Genomic DNA, 8,245 nt, shown 5'->3' on the forward strand with positions numbered 1-8,245 from the left:
TAAAATAAATCAAGACATGTTTGAATAAATGTCAAAAAGTCAAAGCTTTTTTGAAAAGATATGGCAACATTAATCCTTTCATAGAAAAATACCATGAAAGACCAAAAACCAACAATGTCCAACTTCTCCACCCTGCCTGAGGTTTCTATTGAAGACACAAGTCTTCTTTTTTCCTTTAAAAAAGTTCAACTAATTTCCTAAAAAGATTAGTGTCCTAGCTAGTCTTTAACACTAATTGGAGGACATTTGTTGGGGACTATTTTTAGTGGCAGACTAATCCACATTCAGTGCTCCAGTATGTATTTTGGGCAGCAGGACAGTGTGTGTGGTGTGGGATTGAGTTTGTTCATAGTAACGAACATTATTCTGTTAACTATAATGGGAAGACACATTAGGGGCATGAGAGTTGTCTTTGTTTGATTGAGAATCATCATTGTGCAAGTGTTTTTTTAAAATACATTTTATAATTTCCCATGCTCTTGAAGGCAGCAGAGGTGTCCCTCTCTCTGCAGTTGGTGGAGCAGGGAAAATCACAAGGCTGATTGGTTGATAGAAAGACAGATGGCCCGCTCAGTGCAAGATAAATAGTTGAGACCTCCAACAGCTGACCAGTCAGCTCCCTGTCCCGCGGTGATGTATGTAGTCTCTCCATGGCCATAATACAGTCATCCTGCTGCCATACTGCTGCAGCTTCACTGTCACAGCAGCAGCAGCAGCCGTCTGCCTCCCTGCTCTGACTCTGCTGGGATGATCGGGTTTATCATTTGTTCTTTCTGCTAGCTGTAGAGGGGGGGGGCAAAAAGCTTTGGAGGAGGGAGCGGGGGCCTGAGTCACACAGGTGGAAAACGGATATTCATTTTTCAGAGCCCACAGTCCAATTCAGCTTCAAATGCTTCTCAATTTTCTCCGCTGCATCACACCATTGTGTGAAAAATCCCATTAACCTGCCTGCTTTTATCACCTTAGCGAGTCAGAAAATGGCTGTCAATACCCAGTGTGCTTTGTCCTTTGTCATTATCTTTCAATTTCATCAATCAGGATTTTAAAAAATGAAGATACATATATAGTGCTGCCACTACTTTTTATACTTAACAGTGTAGAAAAAAACCTCTTGGAGATTTTAATTCCCCACTAAACATTTTCATGGCCCTAAGTAGAATTTCATCACCCTGTAAAACATTGCATTTGTAATGTTAATACAAATATATTCATTATTCAAATGTGTTGAATTTCCAGAGTATACTGTAAATAAGCAAGTAAACACTTTAAACTCCAGCAGTTCATACTCGGTGAACAGAGTGAAAGACACACTAGACCAGCTGCTGACTGCCAAGACATTTCAGATCCTATGTTCTCTTCCCATTGCAGCTTAAAGTGGTCTAATAAAAAGGAGATGCAGCTTACATCAGACTGTCAGATCATTTTCTCTGTCCTGCTGTTCTGCAGAAAACCTGAAGATACCTGGAGAAGTCAGCCTGGGTTAGGTGTCCAATAATTGGTGATAGGTACTGAGGGCTGTTCTAGTTCTGCTCTAACCCCAACTGTGATATAAAGCAGGACTCATCTACATGTCAAAGTGCCACCTACTGGCAACAGGACATGTTTTATAATAATATAATATGATGTATTCTTCCCAACTGGTAGAGGTGGTTGAGTTTGATGATTACTTGTGAAGTTTGTGAGTTTTCATTCAATATTGTGTCCATGGCAACACACCAGATTTGAAGTTCAGTAAACATCGAAACCTCCCCAAACTGCACATTTGAGGAGAGTCACAGCTTGAAGACATGTACAGCTGAATATTGCATGGGTTTGGCCACCCACTAAATTTCAACAAAATAGAGCTTGTCGTATACATTTCACCTAGATGTATGAATCTCAATGTATCATGTCCAGACATACTGTCGCAGTTGAGTTTAAGGAGTGGACCCAAATGCAGACTCAAAGGTGAGGTGAACAAAAGTCAATTTAATGACTTACCTGCAGAAACAAGCAGCTGGCGAGTCCAGCAAAAGTCCAATAAACAGAATCCAGCACAGAAAACACGAGGGAATAAGAACAACGAGACAATAGAACAGAACATGGATTGAATACAGAATGGAACCACAATGAACAGAACCGGCCCACAGACACAGTATGACCAGACAAAGACACAAAGAGACACAAGGCAGGACAACCAGACAGACACAAACAAGGGACAGGTGAAACCAATCAGGGAGGAGCAGAGTCAAAAAGTGGCGGGAAAACACAACAAAGGTAGGAAGTAGAAATACACGAGACGCAGAGACAGGGAGAACTACAAAATAAAACAGGAAACACAAAACAACAAACTCCATAGCATGAAGCAACTTTGAATTTACTGTGTGATATTTTATGTTTTCTACACCGAGTCCATCCTCACCACCTCCATCACTATCTGGTACACTGCTGCCACACCCAAGGACAAGAAGATGATAGGCTGCAATCTGTCATCTCTCCAGGACCCCAAAGGTGTGTGGGTAAACTTGTGGTTGAGCCTCTGAACGTGGACGCAAACTTTGCCCTTAGTTTCAGAGTTCAGTTTCTTAGCTTCCTTCATCTACGTCCTCTTTGGTCTCTTCACCTCTGCCATTATGTCCAGTAGAGGCTGAATGACAAAGGTACCTAATTACAGTCATTGTAGCATCAAAGTGATTTTGTTCTTTAAGGTAGGAAAGTTTCCTAATGTTGCTTTACACCAAATCCATGCCCAGTTTACCTCAAGCTTTTGTCAGATGTAGAGAAATGTGTCAATTATGGTGCCACAAATAGCTTAATAACCATGTTCCTGATCAACGATTCAAAGAACTACTTGTCTTAGATAGATTGTTACCAAAGAAGTACGGACTCTGTGAAGCACTGAGTGCTTTTTGTGCTTTCTCACCTGGAACTATTCACACATTGTGTGCAAAAGCTACTGTTATTCCAGTTTGGTTATTATGTCTTTGTGCACAGCCTTCTCTTGGCGTCCTGTGGTGCATTGTTGAAAGTGATTATAGTTGTTAAACGTGCAATGGAGTGCCTTGTTACAGTGTCAATGGAGCAACATGGAATAGCTTTCAATGCAGCTACATCTTTTTTCTGGAGAACTCACATCAACCTCTTAAGCGCACTCTCTCAGCTCGTGATAGTTTTTCACATTAGAAGTTATCCACTTGTCGAGTCGTTCATGTGTAACCATTTACGGATGCAAGTTGAGTCATTCTACCAATTCTGTTGTGATGAGGAACAAAGAGGATTGGGTGGATTGGAAGAAGAGATGGATGAAGTTACAATTTCTTACTTCTAAGACATGGAAATGAGATGGAAAAAGATAAATATATACTACCTGCTGATACTTCATACATTGATGCATGTTAAGGTGTGCTCCTGCTCAGTCGGAAAGAAAACCTGTGGATAAGATTAGACACCTTGGCCAATATGAGGACTGTTTCATCTTTAGTTTAGTGTTTAAGCAATAATCAGGGGTTAAATTGGGGCCTGTTATGTGCTTTCAGGGGTGCCTTATACAGATATGTGTGGCACATAGACTACAAAATCTGATTAATATAATTTGACAAACTGTAAATAAAATATAACAGGATGAAACTACCCTCTGCTCTGAACAAAAATACTATATACTAGATAATAAAGGCAGTGCTGAAGACATTAAAATCTTTCTGTCAGTGCATTCTCCTGCGTATCTTTGGCTCTGCTTCCTGAATAATTGATAATTAATAATGGAATTGGTTATAATTTACTGACAGATGTGCATCGATATTGCCCAGTACGCCCAGCTAATCAACATTTTAAACCCAACATTTAATCAATGTCAATGTCGATCCATTGCTTTCCATCTTGCATGAGTTGTAACTAAACCTTGACTGACAGACTAACTAATCATAGTCTTGTTTGAAAATAATGTACGTCTTATGAGGCAGCGTGCCATCACATCCATATATTGTCTGGACCGGTTTCCACAGAGGTTGCTGCTGGAAAGCATCAACACATGCTCACACCATTGGATTATGGTCAATAGTTGCATTTCACTCTCACTTTTGTGTCACAAGAACACAGCCCACACGGACAGACTTAGAGAGAGATGCACGGCAAGCTTGCACATGAACGTGAACATTCATACATTCATTCATTAGTCTTGTGGCGCTTGAGAGAGTGTAGTATTTCACCAGATTGCCACCAATTTTGGAAGCACTGCTTTCTAATTCGAGCTCTAACATCATTCTGATTGGGCTGTCGTCGATCAATTGTTCCTGACCTTAATGAAGCTCAAAGTTCAGCCATATTAACTAACATCTTTACAACCATCACATAGTGTATAGTATGTTGTGTGACTTTATATACATTGGTACGTTATTTCAAACATCACTGCTAGATTGCTTCGGCCCTTTCCTAACTGTAAGATAGTGCTTGACTGCACTAAGGTTGCTGTCTCTAACACAGAGAGGCTTGACACACAGTCATTTGTACAGCCAGTACAAAGAACGGAAAGGTTTAATTGGTGTCGCTCCCAATGGAGTAATTACCTTCACTGGTGACCTGCATCGTTGGAGTATCTCAGACAAGATAATACCAGCTGACTGTTGACGTCCCCAACATCTACAACCAGCTGATGGTTGTAGCAGACAAGGGTGTCACAATTTGTGAGTTTTGCACCCAATCTTTCGATGTGAATGGACAGTTCCTACAGGTGTAGTTGAACCATAACAGTATAATATCCAGCACTAGGACACATGTGGAGGCTGAACTGGTGTAAACCTCCATGACTAACCTCAGCTGGTCCCACACCCCTGCCTGTGGCAGCCTTGTCGGCCTTCGTAGCTGCCCAAGCAGATTTGCTGTGTTTTTAAGGAGCGACGGGCACACTGCCAGCACTCAATCCCACAGAGATTAAACATGTCCCCTTTCAAAGGCAGAACCTACCAAATCACCCAGGTGGGTGATCGACTGAGCTAATTGCTGCATGGTGACCCCATTTCCCCACCGTCCCATGAGACCGGTCATGGATCTTCTCTCCTGGAAGGCTACATCCCTCAGAGACAGTTTTGCATGTTGATGGTCAAGCAACGATTGGTGTGCATCCAGCCAGGTGACTGGATGAGCTCAATAGATCTCAATAGATCTGACTGATGTGTGCTTCCCATACTGTTCCCATCTGGTGGCGGACAATGCTATGAGTACTGCAGCCTCCAATTCAGATACTCCCATAGAAATGGCATTGGCTCCTCTCAGGGAGAGAGTCGAGAGGATCCTGACCTATATAGACGGCTGGCTCATTGTCAACACATTCAGGCAGGATCAAGGAAAATGATGCAACCCTGCTTTTATAGCAAAAGCACAAGTCCGAACCACCAACCAAAATACAAAGGAAAGGGTTAGTGTGTGAACACCTATGAATGAGGCTTCCCCATCAGCATACATTTGCAAACAAGTGTGGCTTCACCAACTCGTCTCCTATTTAGATTAGCCGGGAGGTGGAGGTAGCAGCTCCTCAGAAACTTGTGGGTGACGTTACAGATTACGACGTCCATATTTGTAGTTTCTATGGTTTACATGTCCCGTACCGCTTTAATAACAAAGATTGCCTTAAAGTTTCACATAAAACCTCTAATTTAGTTGAAGTGGGAGCACTGAAGACAGTTAAGGTGTGCGCCATGTAAGCAGTTAGTTTATAAGCTGATAAAGTGACAGTCAAAAGTATGAAATATATCAAAATCCTAATAGAAGTATAAATAAATGAGCTGAACATTTTGAAGTTGACTGCACACTCGCTGACACATAACACCTTCTCCGCTCTCTCTTTCAAGGTTATAGACGCATGGCAAAGAGCGGCTGCTTGTCTCTCCTCCGTCAGCAGTGTTTCACCAAGCAGGCGCTGTTTTCCATTTTCATATTGCAATCATGAACGGATTATAAATGGATTAGCTCCATTATCATGCTGGTAAACGTTGCCTTTCTACGTTGCTGAAGTGGGGAAATGACTGAGGGGCTGACTTGACAAAGGGCATCGTGGCTGCTCTCCATCTTCGGAGCTGTCATCAGTCTCCTTCCCAATTTCCCATCAGTTTCTGTGTGACTGCTCCCTCCTCCATCATGTGTCACCTTCACCCACTACAGCCCTAAAATTACAGTCCACGGCCAATTTTTTTTCCCCCGTCTCAACTAGCACCCACTCAATCCCTTTCGACTCGTGCACTATCACAATCAATTATCACATTTTTCTTCCCCTTTCACTTCTCAGCTCTCCAGCTCATCTCTCCGTCTCTCTCTCTCTGGGCTGTCTGGGTGTATTTATATCGCTGCTGAATAATTGAAGCTCAGAAGAAGATAATTGTTTGTTATCTCTTTATTTTCTGACCATTAAGGTTCACAAAACACTCCTGGAGTAGTGGCCAGTCGAACTGCAACTCAAGTTTTGTCTGCACATATTATCAGTGTCATTTAGCAGCAGTGTTTTAATATAACCAGCAGATTTGCTGTTCTTAATACTGGCTTGATAGTGCACAGCATCACTCTAGCTAGAGACTGCAATTAGAACAGATATCTGCTGCATTCAGATGGATGTAATAGCTAATTAAGCAAATTAAACCGTTTTTGCCTTCACCAGATGAAGTGACCAAAGAATCATGAAACACAAATGCACTGAGCTGTCGACCAGGCGGGCAGCAGACCGTATAGGATGCTCTTATTCTTGACACCAGCTAGATTGGTATTGTCAAACTTTCCACTGCAACTCTCTTCCCTCTGCACACGGCAGGTTACTAAGATACTAAACTGGCGCAGTCGAGGATATAACCTCCGTGCACCCAGGAAACGACCACAAAACAACACCAAATTAGAGCCCTTAGTCTCGCTGATGTAGATCACGGTTTACAACTGCTTAAATTTAATTGGTTTAACAGCATAGGCCACTGTAGAATATTGAATTCCCAATAATTTAATGATCAGGTCTTTGGGGGGCCAAGGGCCTTAGGTCAGGTAAGTTTAAGTGATTGTGTGAAAACTGTGTCGCAGTCGTCCTTGCTGTGCCGCTTTTCCATCTAACAGGAAACAGGGTGTATCACTCCATCTCTCATTTATATTCATTAAATACAGAGCAGCAAAGTCACCATATTAGATACACTTTGTGTTATTTTAATCATGTACCGACTGAATATGCAGGAAACTGTGAAACACTGCAAAACTAAGAAACACTGCGTCTCTAGAGACACAAACGCGTTAAAATATGATCCAATGTTGGAATGCAATGTCCAAAAATATTGCGAGAGTGATTTTCTGGACATTCAAGAACACCTCATAATCTTCATCGTTCAACCCTATACAAAATGTTCTTTATATTTTAGATTACCAGTTGTATCTCATCAAAAGTTAATTAGCTGAATTTGTTGCTGTCCTAATGTGTGAGCTTAATGAGCACCCTAGTAATCCATATTATGGCAAGAACCGCCCAACTAAGTCAAGAGAAAGGACAGTCCATTGTTTAGGACATGAATGTCAGTCAGTCCAGAAAATTTCAAAAACTTTTTGAAAAGTGTCTTCAAGTGCGGTCGCAAAAACCATCAAACACTCTGATGAAACTGGCTCTGCTCCTCTGCTGCAGAGGATAAGCTCAGTACAGTTACCAGCCTCAGAAATCATCAATTAACGGCACCTCAGATCAGAAAGCTTCACAGAGTTTAAAGAGCAGACACATATCAACTGTTCCAGAGGAGACTGTTGGAATCGGACCTCCATGGTCGAATTGCTGCAAAGAAACTACGACTGAGAAAGAACAAGAAGAAGTGAACTGCTAGGTGCCAATGATCCAAAACACACCCATCAGACTCTGTAAGGAACTATTTGACCCAACGTAAACCCAATGGCTTTGGATGATATGGACTGCAAAAGTGAAGGAAAAGTGGCCAACAAGTGCTCAGACTATACAGGAACTCCTTCAAGAGAGTGTGTAAAGCTGCTACTTTGTAAAATCTAAAATTTAACTTTTATCTTCTGGTTTGTTTACCACATAATTCCCTTCGATATCAATCCACATGTAAGAAAGTAAGAAAAATCGCATTAAATGAGAAGGTGTGTCCAAACTTTTGACTGGTACAACAGTATTTCTTTTGCCAAATTACCATTTCTAACTTCAAGAATGAACTTACAGACTCAGTTGTGAAAGTGAAAAACACAAAACAAGTTCAATTCTGTAACTTTTTAATAATGAAGTTCCATAAAACAACATTTGCAT

The 8,245-nt window shown here is 41.5% G+C and overlaps 1 protein-coding gene and 1 long non-coding RNA gene across 2 annotated transcripts in view; one reads left to right on the top strand and one right to left on the bottom strand.

The window, feature by feature from the left end:
* The window catches only part of gabbr1b (gamma-aminobutyric acid (GABA) B receptor, 1b), a 127,233-nt gene extending 125,147 nt beyond the window's left edge, over positions 1-2,086 (bottom strand). Inside the window, exon 1 of the mRNA XM_019254386.2 lies at positions 1,981-2,086. The gene's annotated coding sequence lies outside the window, so the exon portion shown is untranslated. The remainder of the gene's footprint in view (positions 1-1,980) is intronic.
* A 68-nt stretch (positions 2,087-2,154) lies between these two features.
* Positions 2,155-6,100, top strand: LOC113747363 (uncharacterized). The gene is made up of 3 exons (XR_003463602.1): positions 2,155-2,256; positions 2,391-2,490; positions 5,823-6,100. It is a non-coding gene; the product is annotated as an uncharacterized LOC113747363 (long non-coding RNA).
* Positions 6,101-8,245: the final 2,145 nt, after the last annotated feature.

The sequence above is a fragment of the Larimichthys crocea genome, chromosome XIII, assembly GCF_000972845.2.
Source record: "Larimichthys crocea isolate SSNF chromosome XIII, L_crocea_2.0, whole genome shotgun sequence".
In the NCBI taxonomy this organism is placed as follows: Eukaryota; Metazoa; Chordata; class Actinopteri; family Sciaenidae; genus Larimichthys; species Larimichthys crocea.